This window comes from Peromyscus californicus, unplaced genomic scaffold, assembly GCF_007827085.1.
Source record: "Peromyscus californicus insignis strain IS unplaced genomic scaffold, ASM782708v3 Scaffold_8__1_contigs__length_139910024, whole genome shotgun sequence".
In the NCBI taxonomy this organism is placed as follows: domain Eukaryota; kingdom Metazoa; phylum Chordata; class Mammalia; order Rodentia; family Cricetidae; genus Peromyscus; species Peromyscus californicus.
This window is the reverse complement of record NW_026294606.1, coordinates 42,273,731-42,291,458: the sequence shown is the minus strand read 5'-3', so window position 1 is coordinate 42,291,458 and position 17,728 is coordinate 42,273,731. Positions and strand designations below refer to the sequence as shown.

Here is a 17,728-nt window from a genome sequence, read left to right as displayed (position 1 = left end):
ATGAAGGAAAACATGCTGTATTTGTCTTTCTGAACCTGGGTTACCCCACTCAGTATAATTTTTCCTGTAAATTTTATAATAGAATTTCTCTTTTCAGCTGAATAAGATTCTATTTATCTATATATCACATTTTCAATATCTATTCATCAATTGATGTATATTTAGAATTATTCTGTTTCCTAGCTCTTGTGAGTAGAGGTACAATGAACATGGATGTGCAGTGTCTCTGTGGTGGGGTAGACAGTCCTGTGAGCACATGTCCAAGAGAATTATGACTGAGCCACATGGTAGATCTAGTTCTAGTGTTTCGAGGAACCTTTAGAGTGGCATCCAAAGTGGATGTACTAGTTTAGAATCCTGCCAGCAGTGTATAAGGATTACCTTTTCTTCACATCCATGCCAGTGTTTGCTGCCGTTTGTATCCTCAATAATCCTTGATGATGGCCCTTCATTCTGATTGGGGTGAGACCGAATCTTAAAGTAGTTTTAATCTGCAGTTCCCTGGTGGCAAAGGATATTGAACACTTTTTAGAATGTTTCCCAGGATTTGTAATTTCTTTTGAGGACAATTTAGTTTCACATCATTTTTAAATTGGCCTTTCTTTCTTAGAGTTTTCTCCCTCTAGTATATTCTAGTCCTCTATTCTATGTAGAAGTGACGAATAGTTTCTTCTATGAGCTGCATCTTCCTGAACAGTTTCCTTTGCCATGCAGAAGCATTTTAGTTTCATTACATCCCATTTGTCAATTGTTTGTTTTTCCCCTGATACCAGAGTCCTATTCAGAAAATTGTTACCTATACATACATATTGAAGTTCATCTCCTACTCTTTCCTCTAGCAATTTCAGGGTATCAAATCTTACACTGAAGAATTTGATTCATTTGTAGTTAATGTTTTCGCAGGGTGAGATACAGGCACCAAATTTTATTCTTCTAAATGTCTGTGGCCAGATTTCCCAGAAGCATTTGGTGAGGATGCTGTCTCCTCCAGTGTATATTTTTAGATTATTTGCCAAAAATCAGGCAGCAATTGTGGTGTAGACTTATTTCTGGGTACACTAGTCTACACCATTGAACTATATGCCTATTTTTTTGCCAGCGTAATGATGTTTTCATTACTATGGCTCTGTAGGATAATTTGAAATTAGATATAGTAATATCCACCAAAGTTTTCTTTTGTTCAGGACTGCTTTAGAGATCCTTGGTCTTCTGAGTTTCTGTATAAAGCTTATGATTGTCTGTGAAGAATGTCCCTGGGATCTTAACTGAGATGACATGGAACTTTATATTGCCTTTAATATTTAACAATATTGATTCTTCCAATCCATGACCATGGCAGGGAGGGGGATTTCTTCCATCTTCCAGTATCTTCTTCCATTTCTTTCTCCAGTGTCTTAAAGCTTTCATTGTAAAGGTTTACAATTTCCTTGGCTAGGTTCATTCCCAGATATTTTTTTACCTTATGGTTGCTAAGAATGGGATTATTTTACTAGTTTCTTTTTTCAGTATGCTTGTCCTTGCTATGTATGAAGGCTACTGATATTTATATATTAATTTTGTATCCCACCTCTTTGCTGAAAGTGATTATCAGATGATATCTTTAATTATTCCATGTAAAATGTTTCTTCTTGCTTCATCCTTGATCTTTCCTCCCATGCAAAGAATGTCTAGGTTCTTCTACTGTTGGCAGTAATCTTGAACTGGACTGGTAGTAGATAGGAGAATCAAATAAGAGAGAAATCAGGTATTTCTTCGGGGACTATGGGGGTCCAGCCCCTCGATAGTCCCTTCCCAGGGTCCGGGAAGAATCTACAACCAGCTGATAATTAATCTTTGATGAGAAGAAATGAATCTATGTACACGAAACTCCTTAGTCCATAAACTTTATTATTCTGTGTCAGTTACAAGCTTATATTCTGCTCTCATATTTAGGTCTTTTTTTGCCTGATTTCTCTCTACACTTGTCCGCGGTCCCCTCTGGGTTCTATTTTAATTCCTTCATCTTGTTCTGCCCCTTCTAGGGTCTCATCCATCTTGTTCCTTCCCATATCATCTTTTCTCCCATCTCTTTCTCTCTCCTCATCTCGTTCTTCCTCATCTTGTTGTTCCCCATCTGGCTAATCCTCATCTTCCATCTCATTCCTCTAGTACTCTCTTCTAGCCCTTCAATCTAGTTCTTCCCCATCTCAGTTTGTTCCTCTCAAGTTCTTACCTGTCTAGTTCTTCCATTCTCTTTTCTCTTCTCCGACCCTCTGTCCTGGAGGTCCCGGTATATAAAAGGAGGGTCCGAGCTAAATTGTGTAAAGCTATTACTTAACGTCCACCTGACCTAGGCGGTGTCTCCTTGTCCAATTTACCTTAAGTTAGGAGACTTGTATGTGGGCTGTTATCACTGTTAGTCCTCGGAAATTGGGCGACCACCTGGGCGGTGTCTCCTTGTGGAATTTACCTCAAGTCAGGAGACTCGCCTGTGGGTGGTTATCACTGTTAGTCCTCGGAAGTTGGGCAACCACCTGGGTGGTGTCTCCTTTAGTCCTTGAAAGTGGCTAGGGGAGATATCTGATTCCAGAGAAAGCCTTTCCTGAGGCTGTTCTCCAAATGCCTGGAATGTGTATGTCTAGAGAGTGATCAGTCCACATTGTTAGCCGTTCTTAGGGAAAAGTCAATTGGGAAAACTATGAAGGTACACATGATTTTCATAACAGAAGACAGCTGATATATAACAAGCCAAGTAACACCAAAAACTCCTTGGGATTTGGCTTCCTCTGGAGGAATTCCCTGATTCCTCCAGGTAGTGACTTTGCCATAACCAGCTGAGTTCTTATGATGTATTTCTGCGGCCCGCAGCAGTATTTAAATGCACCTTATCCCTCAAAACCAAATGAGTTACTCTTGCAGGACAGCCAACTCATCTTAGAATGTCCAGAACATTTCAGGGATCAGCACTAAAAATTCCATATCCCAAGAAAACCTGTTTAGCTGGTTGCTCTCATCTGAGCTTGACTGTCCTTATCCATAAGATGAGTATGATAAAATATCACCCTCCCAAAGCTTCCTAAGTAAAGCAAGCATATATATATATATATATATATATATATATATATATATATATATATACACACACACACACATATATATATATATTACGTGTGTATGTGTGTGTGTATATACAATAATTGGCACAATACCTGCAATACACACACACCTATAATACATTAAAATATTGTTAAAAAGGTATCTAATAAGATTATTGTCAATATTATGATTATTTAAGATGGTTTTTAAGAATCATCTGTATCATATCATTTTGGGCAACTTTTAGTTGGATTGTGGTCAGACAAGACTGTAAATGCTGACATAATTCTGTCTACACACTGTAGATCAGAGCACAGTATTAAACTAATTAAGGCTCACAGTATTGATTTTCATGAGCATCCTATTCAAATAATTCTATACCCCTTTCCTTAAAATTATGATTTTTCTGCATTAACAGTTTTGGGTTTCAAACTATTTTATTTATGTTTAAATGAAGTCAACTCTAGTATTTTGTGACTAACCAACGCACATGATTTTTATGGATAAAGTATTAAATATCAGAGGTTGGGGAGACAGCTTAGTTGGTAAAGCACTTGCCACACAAAATGAGGACCTGAGTTTCAACCCCCAGAACCCGGGTGGGGGGGGGAGAGAGAGAGAGAGAGAGAGAGAGAGAGAGAGAGCAGGTGCTGGAGAAATGCACACATACAAGATATTAAATATCACAAACCTGAGCAGGAAAAATGGAAACAAGTTCCCCGGGGCACATATTTCATGCTTCTTCAGTAATTAACTGTCAATGAATTTTCCCTAATTCCTCCCAAGAAGCTGTAGAATCCACTGACTTCTAGAAAAGTTAATTTTAAGTGAAAAAAAATTCCAGTAGTCAAATAGCATGTGAATATTCTCATCATAATCACTATTTGGTATTGGAAGAAGGAAATGTATCTCTGTGTAAGGAAGCAAACATATTAGTCAGCTTATCATCATTATGACTAAGTGCCTGAGAGAGGCAATTTACAATTAGGAAAGGCTTGCTTGGGCAGGTAGTTCAAAGGTTTCAATTCATGATCACTTGACTCTGGTCATGGACTTGTGGTGGGGCAAGACATCAAGATGTAGGGATGGGGATAAGCAACTCACTTTATGGTGACTCAGAAGCAGAGAGAGAAGGGGCCAGGAGGAAGGTTTACTCCACAAAAGACCCATTGCCTTCAACTAGAGCCTGCCTTGTGGGTTTCCATCTCCCTGCAGTAGCACAAGTTCTGAGCTCATCAATTAGTAGACTCATTGATGAGGTCACAGCCCTCATGGTTCAGTCACTTCCTCAAAGCTCCATCTCTGAACATTTCGTTAGGGACAAGCTTTCAACGGACAAGACTTTGGGGACATTCCTGATTTAAATCATAGCAGCAAATGATTTGGGTTTTAGTACCATAATATAGGTGCATCATATCCTCAGCGGTCCACACAATGCTCAGCTTTAGCTGATGGTAAATAACACTTCTGGTTTGAGCATACTGTCTGCAGATAGTTTATCCACCAGGTTTCATTTCTTTATCTCCCCCAGCTTATCCCCCCCCCCCCTTTCACTGTGGTGCTGGAATTTGAACCTCGGGCCTTTCACATGCCAGCACTCACCGTCTTTCAGCTGCCAACTTGGGAACATTTCAACAACCCTCTTTGGCTGGAAGGGAACAGCAAGGATTTCATCCGGGAGTGTTCAGCTTCCACTCAGGGCATTCTGGGCTGCTGGTCAGCTTGCACCCCTCCCTCTGCAGCTGCCTCAGCACCTCTCTTCACTTCCCCCAGAGGCTCCAGACCTTCTCCCTCTGCCCTAAAGGCCCATCACCAGTCCCTGTCTCTGTAGATGATCCAGAAAAGGAGGGTAGTCCCTCTAGATTCACAGTTCTCTGCCTTGAGCTTCCCTTCAACAGCAGTAACTGGCATGTCCTGAGCACTTCCCCAGACACTGGGGAAGAGGTTGTGTTTGTCTTGTCTAGTGGTCCATGCAGTCCTAAGACACAGGCTCCATTAGGACCTCTTGCTCACAGGGAGGAAGTGGAATACTGAAGGGCTTAGTTGCTAGGCCAGGAACGCCACTCCCCCTGGAGATGCGACTGCTGTCCCTACTACCCAACACTGAGTGGAGTTTTTGAAGCCGCCCTGAGTGTTCCCGAAACAACCAACTGGAATCCTACCATCAGTAGGGATAGCATTAAAATGTTCACTTCATTTTAAAAATAAGATTACACCACAGAATTCTGATAATGTTGTGTGTCAGTTTTTGTTGTTGTTGTTGGGGTTTATTTGTTTGTTTGTTTCTGCTTTTCCCCTTAACATTACATTTTGAACATATATTTTTAAATATACAAGACTATTTTTTATTTCCATAGAGTTCAAGCCATCATACAGATACACAATCTTCAGTCCCCTAGGTTCCCCTATGACAAGCCTGTCAATGCCAGAAAATAGGCACTACTCTGAAATGCCACCACAAATCAGCTCTTTTATATGAAATTTTATTCTTGAATTTCGTGTTGGTGGAATTATTCAGAACAGATGATCCTCAGCTTACAATGGTTAGAACTCTAAATTTTCTATTTCCTCATGGTACAAAAACAATACGCAGTCAGCAGAAATTAAATTCTAGACCTTGAATTTTCATCTTTTCCACGACTGTCCCTCCCAATCAGCTATGCAATCATGAGAGGAAACCACCTACACACCACCATACTTTGTTGCTAGCATTTGGGGACATGGTGTTTTCATATCTTGTTATGTCTACCAACACCCATATTTGTGTGTATATATAAGATACTCAGCCCCGAATTATAAAATGGCTCTGTCTTAGACAACTTTGCCCACTGTAGGCTCATGTAAGTGCCCTGAGAGTCTTAAGATGATGAAACTCAGGATGCTGAGCAAGATGGGTGCAGCACATGCATTGCAAGCTCATCTCAACTACCACCTTCTCTGTAAAACAATTTCCAACTCTCCCCCATAAAATGCTAATTATCCTCTCAACCACCATCATAAACCAACTTCCAGTACTTACAATGTGCTAATGACTGATCCAAGTGCTTCATATGTATGAATTCAGTTAATTCAGTTAATATTATGGAGGTGATATTGTTGTCTACATTTTATATGCTAAGATAGTAAAGTTACATGAATTTCCTTATTAGGATGTAAGCATAAGGAGAGTGGTATGGGTGTAAATGAGGGGTGAGAAAATGAGAGAAGGGAGAAGTAAACTGCGCAAGTCTGCCTTGCAAAGACCACACGGATGGTCTTTAGGGGAGGGGTGCATTTCATCACCTGCCCTCTTTGCATACAAAACAGAAGAATAACTGGTGCTGGTGTATGGGTTTATGTGGGCAAAGCCTGATTGTACACATTGTCTTACACCAGAGCTTACAAACTAAAATCCAATTGTAGTTCTCCTTTTCCCAACTGCATCCTCGGGCCCCCCAGTCCTGAAATTCCCAGCAGACTCTATAGCTTTAGCAGACCAGTGTCAATTGTAACTGTGCTAGAGACACCTTCCATATTTACCAGCATCCCAAAGGCACATGTAAGACTGACACACACACCCAATCCACATGAAAAGAAAATTATATTCAAATAGTACACCTCCGTGGAGCTAGGTCCTTCTCATTCTCTCAGGCCTCCAGGATACCTAATCTGCCTGGAGGAAGAGCACTGTCTTAGGAAGCAGGCAGACTTCAAAGAAGCTTCCATGGTGAATTGAATCCAGCTCCACAGGAGCCAGACACTCTCTGGTACTGAGAGAATGGATGTGTGGTGCACAGGGAGTTCTGGGATCTGGTTCACAGGAAGCTGACATACATGGTTGTTGGAAGTAGTTAGTCTGCACTTCAATTAAATGAAAGTGACATGTGACAATTTCTTGTGTGGCTAGAAAATAAACAAGTTGTCTTAGGACTTTATTTTATGTAAAAATATCTCCTGTCTTTTCAAATTCGAGTTCTTAGGTTGCACAGACTTAGGGCTAAGATCTCAAGGACAAAAGTAGAAATCTTTCTGAGATTCATTCCTCAGTCACGTCTGTCCTGTGCAAGTGGCAGTGCCCTTCTGCTCACAATGCTGCTCTTAGCCTGCCACACTTTCAGATGTTAATATCTACTCTTCCCCAAGCTCTTCTTCTCTTAATAAACTTTTTGCTTTTCAGCAATTTTGTTACAGTAGCTGTGATCAGAGCTCTCTGGAGGCCTACTAAGAAGAAAAAGCTGTTTCTCTGGTCTGGATAGAGCTCTAACAGGCCAAGCTACCCAAACCATTAGTATTAACCCAACCAAGCTGGTCAAGCACCCGATGAAAAGAATATTCCTCAGGAAGGTTGATTCACATTAAGCCATGCTGAGGTGAGATGGGAGGAATAATTATCCCTTCAAGGAGATAATAAAATTTTCCTTCCCAGGCACTCCATACCTCATGCAGTCACTTATGGAACTGGAGCCAGGGCTGGGTTAAGTCTGCCAGTTTTCTGGATTACTCAGAAAATTAGTACATTTGTTTCTTTTTCCTTCGTTTTGATACTTGCCGAAGCATGGGCATGCTTTCCCAAACACTCTGGGCTTCCTCCCTCTTTTTCTGAAGCTCTCCACCCCTTTGCCTCAGGCTGCCTATTTCCTTACTCACCTGCATGACTAACTCAAATGTCTTAGCTTTATCTCTTCCTCTACTCCATCTCCCCTCTCCAGGCAGCTACTGAGATTTACAGTTTGCCTGCTGTAGGATTTTCTTTAAAATTCTAACAAAATTGTTCCCAAGCATCTTTCTAAATCAGTTCTCAAATTCTTTGATTAGCAAGATGAAAAATCCCCAATTTTCATGGTAATATATGGTACCCCCAGGTGAGTCTTCCCAAAATTTCCAGTAACAATCTCTAATTTATAAAAAGTTACTAGAATAACACAGAAGATAAACCCCTCACCTGAGTTTGGTCTCCCCAGTATAAGCATAGCATCATTTAGTCAAAACTAAAGAAAGCGGCATTCATTATGCTATTTTATTGGCATGACTATTAACTAAACACCAGGCTTAATTAAAGATATCATTAGTTTTATCACTAGCGTCCTATCCTAGCATTTGCTCTTGGTGCACATTCCATTTAGTTCTGGTGGTTTGCCTAAGAATGACCTCCATAGGCCACATATTTGAAAGCCTAGTCACCAGGTAGTGGCTGTTTCAAAGAATTAGAAGGGCTAAGAAGTGTGGCCTGGTTGAAGTAGGTGTGACCTTGTTGGAGGGAGTATTTCATGGGGGTGGGCTTTGAGCTTTCAAAAGCTCAAGCCAGTCCAGAGCCACTCTTTCTCTTGTCCTGTGGACCAAAGTGTAGGCTTCAGCTACTCTCCCAAAATCATGCGTGCCAGCGTGCTCCCATCATGATGATAATGGACTAAGTCTCTGAAACTGTGAGCAATTTCAATGTTTTCTTTCATAAGGCTTGCCTTGATTATGGTGTCTCTGCACTGCAATAGAGCTGTGACTAAGACACTTCTCATGTCTCCATAGTGTCCTTTGGTCAGTGACAACTTTTTTTTTAAACCACTCATGGTGTTTTATCTTTCTTTCTTTCCTTATTTATTTATTTAACATACCAACCACAGATTCCCTTCTCATCCTTCCTCCCACCTTCCCACCACCACCCCTCATCCCCTCCTCCAACAGGGTAAGTTCTCCCATGGGAGGACAGCTAAGCCTGGTACATTCAGTTGAGGCAGGACCGAGCCCCTCCTCACTTTATCAGGGGTGAGCAAGGTGTCTGGCCATAGGTAAGGGGATCCAGAAAGCCAGCTGATGCACCAGAGACAGATCCTGATCCCACTGCCAGGGGCCGCTCAAACAGACCCAGCTACACAACAGTCTCCTGTATGCAAAGGGTCTAGTCTGGTCCCATGCAGGTTCCACGGGTGTCAGTCTAAAGTTCATGAGTTCCTTTGAGATTGGTTCAGTTGCAGTGACAACTTTTTAGTCTTTTCTTGCTTTTCATAACCTTGCCAGTTTTGAGACATCTGTGATAATGCAACTTACTAAAAAAATTGGATGTTTGATATTTTTCTCTTGGTAGACAGGGTTACAGTATTTTTTTAAGAAAATGGGAAATGGCCTTCTCATATCCTGCTAGGGGTGCATTATGCCCCATGACCATCTGAAAGGTCAGCCTGAATCACTTGGATAGGTGCTGTTGGCCAGGTGTCCCCACTATATGGTCATTACTTCCCTGTTCCTCTTACTTTGTTATTTAGAAGTCAGTGTGGCTTATATTCAAGGTGAACAGGGAAGACCAAGCCCAGCCTTGTGGAATAAAGGTTTCTGTTGCACTATTTGGAATTCTTCTGTAAAGAAGTATATCCTCCTCCAAGATATTCAGCAAATCATTTCTTTTTAATTGTAGACTGATGCATTTGTACTTTACACTCTGTGTTAGAGTCTAAATCTGGATTGCTTGTTTTATGGCTCATCTTTTCTAGTTTTGTCACCATTTGAACTCTTGGGCTCTGTATCTGCATCCCTTTACATGCCTTCTCCTTATAAGCGCTTCCTTTCCCTCTGGGTCTCTCAGCCAGGCATAGCTTGTCATGTATTGTTTTCCAACCCCAACCATAGAATCAGCCATTTATATCAAGAAACTCCGGTTTCTTTTGTTGAACAATGATATTTAGAAGCCAAGGTCTGGATACTTAAAGTGTCCTTTGCTCCTGGGATCTCATTGCTTTTAGCCCTGGAGTGCCAAGGAACAATGCACAAATCACAAAACGACAATGGTATGGTTCTGTCGATCTTTCATGTGTATTCATATATGTGTACTTGAATTCCTACTAATCTCTCCAATTTTAATCAAGTTTCCCAGGGCTAAACTTATAGGTATTTATTTCCAAACATTTTACAGTTAAGACTGAAGGTCTTGATTTAAGATGCATGACTTGCGAGTATGAAGGGAACCCACCTACCTGTGTTGTAGCGTAGACTGGAGCACATTCAGAGTGGTGACTGCTCAGAGTCAGAGGCAGCTTTGGCTTTAGTGACAAGGAAATATACTGAAGGACTTGATTTGCAGTCATGTTGCACAAGTGTACCAATGTTCTCCATACTAATGAGTCTACACAGCCATTCATCCACTCAGTCATGCTTCAAGGAGCATTTCTTGAGAACTTACTACATACCTGGATCCAGGCACCCTGTTATCTCTTTTTAACTGTCATCAGTATGCAGGACAGATATTCCTATTTCATAAGTAAAGACTTCTCTAAAGTCTCTTAGCTTCTAAAGAATAATATTTTCTTTTATTGCAGCCAGAAATTATTGATGTAGAAGGAATTAGGTAGAACAGTATTCCAACAAATATGGCAGGTAATACAGATGCAAATGGTGGGCAGGGTGGGGACGCAGCTAGTAAATAAACTGTGGGGACCGGACAGGTCTTTCAACAGAGAGTTCAGGGAGGAATGGGAGCCTGCAGAGGAAGCCTGAGCTCTCCTTGAGAAAGCAGGAGAGCAGCTTGCTAATCTCTCTCACAGGAAGCCAGGTATCTTTGAAGGAGAGGAGGAGCACCCCCTGCCCTCCCCCGCCCCCCTGCCCTCCCCCGCCCCCTGCCCTCCCCCCCCCCCCCCCCCACATCTTGCCTGCTGTAGCTCTTGATCAGGGATCCTTTGCACTGAAGGATGAGAGCTCTTCTACTGGAGCCCAGGCTTGAAAGTCATTGTTGATGACCTGAAAACATTGTCCCTTCTGCAATGGCCTTTTCTTTGTTACCTAAGATTCCAGATATCCAAAATCAAATCTGCACTTACCCTAATCACCCTTTCCCTACAACCATTCTTTGATTTCCACCCACTCTCCGTGGATTTGTCAAACTCTTTCCAGTCTTTCTTTGAACAGTATCAAGGGCTTCTTAAGTGTTCAATGCTGGGTTATGAGATTGTAAGGCTGTCTAGTCGAGGCAGCTGCCTCCACTGCCTAGCATAAGAGACGGCACACTAAAGATGCCCTATAGGTATATATTAAATAAATGGGCTGCAACTGGAACACAGACTTATCTGCAAAATATGAATAGTCAAGCCTTCATGATGCTCCATATCTCTCCACTCTTGTTGGTGTCTGCATTCCCAGCACACATCCTTCATTTTCATAGTCAATATGGCCCAGGAAAAATCTCATTGCATTTTTTAGATTTGGGTCTTCCTGCTGCTAAGTTCTAGAAAATTCACTGTGAGCATCTATTCTTCCCTTTCTAATAAGCCTTTCTGGCCCAGGCCACAGTTACATCTTGGGGATGTCTATCCTATTTATTTCCCTATTGTGACAGCCGCTGCAGTAGAGCCCTAAACTTGAATGAGAACTTCTGAGGGCATATTCTTAGAGCTATGATAGCTCCTGGAATCAAATAGGTATTCAATAAATGGTGAATGAAGAAATGAATACACGAATCAAAAATACGATGAAATTGGCAAGAGGATTGACATATATTCGCCTGCCTGTTCACAACCAAACACTCCTCTAGTAACCAGCAATTGTTTTAGTCAAAAAACTGATCTCCAGTTCTAAGATCAATTTTGTTTTGTGTGTGCAGCTGTTTTTCTTTAACTCTTGTCTGTTTTCTAAGACCTAAGTCTCTCAGGTTTGCATGTGTCCCTTCATCATTGTAATCAGGACTTGACCATTTTGTGACAGATACTGAGAAAGAAAAATGAATGAAATGTTCTCAGTTAACAGAATCCCTGTGTCAAGGAAACAACCACTTCTCTCATCAGCTTCTCACAGGAACCTGCATGGCTTCTCTTACACACAACTCTAGACGGTAACAGCCCCAACTCCAAACTAGACAGGATCATTTTCTCTGTCTTGTTTGATATTTAGTAACAAACTTGTGTTTGTTCTGCCTTAATTGGGTGTAGCATGTGAGCAGGATTTTCTTCTGTATCTAAATGCTGAAAATACACACTGTTAAGTAAGGAAGAAGCTAAGTACGTGAGCATCCAAGCTGGAGTTAGGAGAGTTTCCTTTGTGAGTGGTAGCTGGTTCCTACTGTTGGCAAAACATTAGAAATTCTAATGTTCTTTCTGAAGGAAAAGAAAGAACAACTGACAACATTTCACCTTGATTTGTTACCTTAATATTCTAGAAGAGTTAAAGTTTGTCAAATTAAATTAAAATTAATTAAACCCATGGCTATGCCTGAACGATTGCTAGACCTTTGGGTACTGAGACCAGAAATAAACTAATCGAAAGCATATTGGAAGAAGCTGACAGGTTTCAAGATATAGATAGTCATATTTTATTCATATAACACAGCTTTCCAAAGCTGTTACTGTGTGATAGGTACACACTACGGGTCAATAATAGACAATACAACCTTGGCTCACCCATATCCTCAGAAATCTCCCATACACTTTCCAGTATCCTTATTTTACATGTGAGGAAAAGGTCGAGAAAGTTGTTTGCTTTATGTTCTAATTGACAATACTTTAAAACTTCCTGTTTAAATATCTAAGGATTTTTAAATAATGAAACAGAAAAGAAATGCCCATTAGAAACAGAAATTAGTGGTAAAACATTCTTCATTTACATCTTAGAACTAAATGCTGGACATCGTATGTATCTGTGTGTTGGGGATGGATGCTGGACATGATGTGTGTCTGTGTGCGGGAGGGTGCTGGACATGATGTGTGTCTGAGGATGCTGGACATAATGTGTGTCTGGGGGTGCTGGACATGATGTGTGTCTGTGTGTGGGAGGGGTGCTGGACATGATGTGTATCTGTGTGTGTAGGGGGAGATGCTGGACATGATGTGTGTCTGTGAGTGGGGTGGGTGCTGGACATGATGTGTGTCTGGGGGGGTGCTAGACATGATGTGTGTCTGTGTGCATGGGGGGGTGCTGAACATGATGTGTGTCTTATGTGCAGGGGTGGGTGTTAAGCTAAATGTTTACTTATTCATGATACCAAAGCAAATTCCACTTAGGCTAAAGTTTGAATACGAAAGATTGAGGCCATACCACAGACAAAGAAAAAACTGAGAAGTTTTATATACATTTTGTAACCTAGAAGTCTGAAAAAAAAAATAGTATATCTGCCATATACACAATGCCAAAGAACAAATGGAAAACTTTGGAAATGTGTTTATAATATGCCACACAAAGAATTATTTTTCTGTAATCCAAAGCACTCTTAAAATTCAGTAAGAAAAAAATGACTAAGGACCATAAATAGGTTCCTATATAGAAAGAAAAAAAAAGTCAAAGAATCAAAATTTAGGGATAGAGATTCAGCTTTTTTTATTATTAAAAAGGCAAAATTTAAAACTACTTTCCCTTTATTTCTCATATATTTGCTGCCATATAAGACTTTTATGGTCACTAAGCAATAAGTTATATAGAAATACCAAAGGTCAACTAAATTAAACTGCTCCATAAATATTTGAGGTATAAAAATGCTGGTGAAACTGATCCTAAAACATGGTTGGACTTGACTCATTCTGTAGTCTTGTCTCCGAGCAACTCAATGATCTTCCCAGAGACACCAAGGTGGACTTCTTTTCAAAAATCTAGTTTTGGAGCCGGGCAGTGGTGGCGCACGCCTTTAATCCCAGCACCTGGGAGGCAGAGGTAGGTGGATCTCTGTGAGTTCAAGGCCAGCTTGGGCTACCAAGTGAGTTCCAGGTGCAAAGCTACACAGAGGAACCTTGTCTTGAAAAAACAAAAGAAAACAAAAATCTAGTTTTGGAATCTTGGACAATATATCTACCTAGATTTCCTTACAGACTTATTTGGGAGTCATTAAACTCAAGGAAATGTCAAGAATATTGGAAGGAAAACAAAGATACAAATAAGTTACCCTTGTGTGGAAGGGTACGTGGAAGAAATCAGAAGAACCCAGGAAGAAAGTCTTTATATGATGCTCAAGATATTTTTTAAAAACGTTTCTTATTTTGGCTCATGGTTTGGGAGCTTTCAGTCCATGAGCAACTGGCCTTGTTGCTCTAGATGTGTGGTGGAACGTCATGGCTAGAGCATAAAAGCCAGTAAAGCTACATGATGGTGGGGCTGTCGAAGGCTGTCCTGCAATCATCCCCTTCGAGGGTATAGCCACAGTCACCTAAAACCACTCATTATATCCCAAGTCTCTAACATGGTGCCCTCTAGGGGGTATTCTATATCCAAATGTAGCACCAGTGTTTGCAATTCTGAAAAAAGTTTCTAAGTACTGATTATACCACAACAATGTGCAAAAACAAGGAACACTTGAGGACCAGAGGACATAAGAAAAGGTCAACAAATCTATAAAACTGAATGGTGAAAGGTAAATCCCCACCTAATTCTGAGAAATCAAAATATAGTTTCCATAATCGTTGTGTACATGGTATTGGGGGGAGCGGTATTATCATTACTTGTATGTGAATAATAAAATGACAGCTCATGATGGAAAGTGTTTCTTTTTTATTCTTGACGATTTCTACTACCTCTAAGAATGTGATTTTCCTTCTTAGCTCGAGAAAGCTCGTGACCTTCATGAACTTGAATAGTTCTAAAAGATCTTTTGAACTTTGAAGTTTCAATGACTTCTCTTGACCCTTCTCTTCCCATGATGAGTCATCTCTATCAGAGTTCAAATAGGAAGCCATCTCCTCCTAGAAGGTTTATTTCTAAAGCTCCAAGGAAAGCCAGGTCCTGTGGGATATGTCCCCATTCTGTTCTTTCCACTATTCTATCACTTACTTTGAGTTTATTAAGTAATCATAATGTCATTATTTAATGTCTGTCTCCCATTAGGGTGTAAGTTCCATGACAGCAGAGAGTCTAGCTGTGCCATTTCCAGCAGTTTCCCCAGAGCCCAGCACAGTTCACTGCATGAATTAATCATTCAATAACTATTTGTTGAATGCAGGAGGAGGTGTAGAAAGGATAATACCCTTCCTGCACCCCACAAAGAATCTACACTCTAGTACCAAGAAGCTGTAAGCATAGTGTCTTTTATGGCAAAATAAAATTTTTGGATGTGATTTAGTTAAGAATCTCTGAATGGGGGGATTATCTTGGATTATCTGTGTGAGTCCAATGTAATCACAGGATTTTTACAATAGGGAAACTTTAGGATCAGAGTTGGAGAAGACAATGTAACCATGGGGCTGGGGAGATGGCACAGTAGGAAAAATGTTTGCATATAAAAATGAGAACCCTAGCATGTATGTAAAGCCTAGCACAGTACCTTGTGCCTGCACTCCAACACTGCAGAGGCAGGGACAGTGGTCCCCTGGGGCTCACTAATCAGGAAGCTGAGCCTAATCAAGGAGTCCCATCCAATAAGAGACCTTGTTTCAAAAACCAAGGTAGACAGCTCCTGAGGACCAAGGTTGTCCTCTGCCTCCACACGCACAGCACACAAAAAGCATATATATATATATACATATATATATATATATACACACACACACATATATATATATACATATACACACACACACACACACACACACACACACATACACTCACAAGTAAAGAAAAAAAGCAAAGCAAAGAAAGGGAAGGGGAGAATAGAGAAGGGGAGGAAAATGTGACAATAGAGGGAAGGCTTGAAGTGATAGGCATCAGACAAAGGGATGTCAACAACAACTGGATGCAAAGAAAAGGTTCCCCTTGGGTCCGTATAGAAGGAACATGCCTTACTGACATCCTACCTTAGCCTAGATTTCTGACTTAAAGAACTGCAAGAGAATAAGTTCCCATTCTTAAACCACAGCATTTAAGGTAATTTGTTATAATAGCTAAAAGCGAGTCCAGGGCCAGTGAGATAGCTCAGCTGGTAAAGGTGCTTGCTGCCAAGCCTGATGACCCACAGGACCCACATGGTAGAAGAGTTGAACTGACTCCAGCAAGTTCTGCCCTGAACTACACATGCATACCATGGTACCTGGACACACACACACACACACACACACACACACACACACACACACACACGTGAAAATAAAAGACTATGATTACAAACTGCTTAATTGTATAACACTGGATAAGATTTATTTAATGACTTGAGGGCAAATAGAAGAGTGGTATAATTATAATGATAATAACACTCTGTTATAACACTGGGAGGGAACATACAATCTAACTGATGTGTTTATTTACGAGAAATCATTTGTTTAAGGAATGTGCAAGCATCCTGTGAATATGACTAGACCTTGGAGTTGCACTGGAGAGCTGTCTGCATGCCCAGACATAAAGCAGAGGGAGTCAAAGGGAACAGGTGGCAGTTGGCAAAGCCTTTGACAACCTGCTGGGCCCCACTGGGTCTTCATGATCTCACCTACAAAGCAGGATCGAGAATTGTTTCTTCTGACTTTGTGAAGTTAATAAAAAGTTTAGTGATAAAACATATATCATGTCTGCTCCAGAACTGAAAGCAGGGCCTGTGAGATGGCTCTGTGGGTCAGAATGCTTGCTGTGTGGGCCTGATGACCTGAGTTTGATCCATAGAACTCATGGTGGAAAGAGAAAAATGACTCCCAAAAGTTGTCTTCAACTTCCACACATGAACATGGCGCATCCATGCCCACACTCATACATAAATCACACACACGCATGCGCACGCGCGTGTACACACACACACACACACACTAACCTATACACATACACATGGAATAATGATGTCTAAAATAAACCTTTTTTAAAGTAATGAAAGCAGCGGAGAACATCTATGGCAATGTAGGAAGCAATGGTGCCCGATGCGTATTTACTCACGTTTCTCGTTGCTATGATCCTCCTTAAAGAAGGAAGCGTTCATTTTGGTCCATGGTTTGAGAGGCTACAGCCCATCATGGCAGGGAAAGTATGTCACATCAACAGTCAGGAAGCAGAGAGAGACAGGTGCTGTTGCTCACCAGGCTTTTCCTTTTCCCTATTTTATTTAGTCTGGGACATTAGCCTGTAGGGTGGTGCACCGCCACCCCTTGGTTAAACTTCTGCAGAAGGGCCCTCACACACCCAGAGATGTGTCTCATAGGTGATTCTAAATGCAGTCAGGTTGAAAATACAGATTAACCAGCACAGTGGTAATACTGATAAAGTCAATGAATCATTGAAAAGGAGTAGGGCAGATAAAGTGCTAGGTGAAGTAGTTTTTAAGGCATTGCTTAAGTAAAGAAAGTGATAGCTGTGGTTAAATATGCCAGTGGTACTCACAGCTGTCTATATGGTACAACATGAACAGGAAGGAAGTCAATGTAGCTGTTGATGAAATCTGTATGAAGATGAGGCAGTGTGCAATGAAGAGGATGCATTTAAAAGGAGTACTCTTTTCTCTCACTTCTCTATTTCTTTATCCTGGAAGAAAACAACGTGAATTTGACTTTATTTTTCTATTTATCTTAAAGTTATAAATGCCTATCGAGCTGGAAAATGTCAGAACATGAAAGAAACTGGACTTTGCTGAAGCTAAATCCTAGGTATTGGCAAATAGTCACTGTGCAATACTATGGCACACAGATAAAAATACACCTGCAAATTCCACCCAAAGGCCAGGTTGCCCATGTGAGATGGAAACTCACAAGCATATAATATCTTGTCCTTGTATTTCTACTTACTGGAAATAACCTCAAAGCCCTTTTCTGTACTTTTTTAGTTGGCTGTTTCTAGTCTGCCTATCTTAGTCATTTTGGGATGCTATTTT

The 17,728-nt window shown here is 40.8% G+C and overlaps 1 protein-coding gene across 2 annotated transcripts in view; it reads left to right on the top strand.

The window, feature by feature from the left end:
- The window catches only part of Aoah (acyloxyacyl hydrolase), a 239,786-nt gene that overhangs the window by 83,807 nt on the left and 138,251 nt on the right, over positions 1–17,728 (top strand). The gene's annotated exons all lie outside the window — the stretch shown is intronic.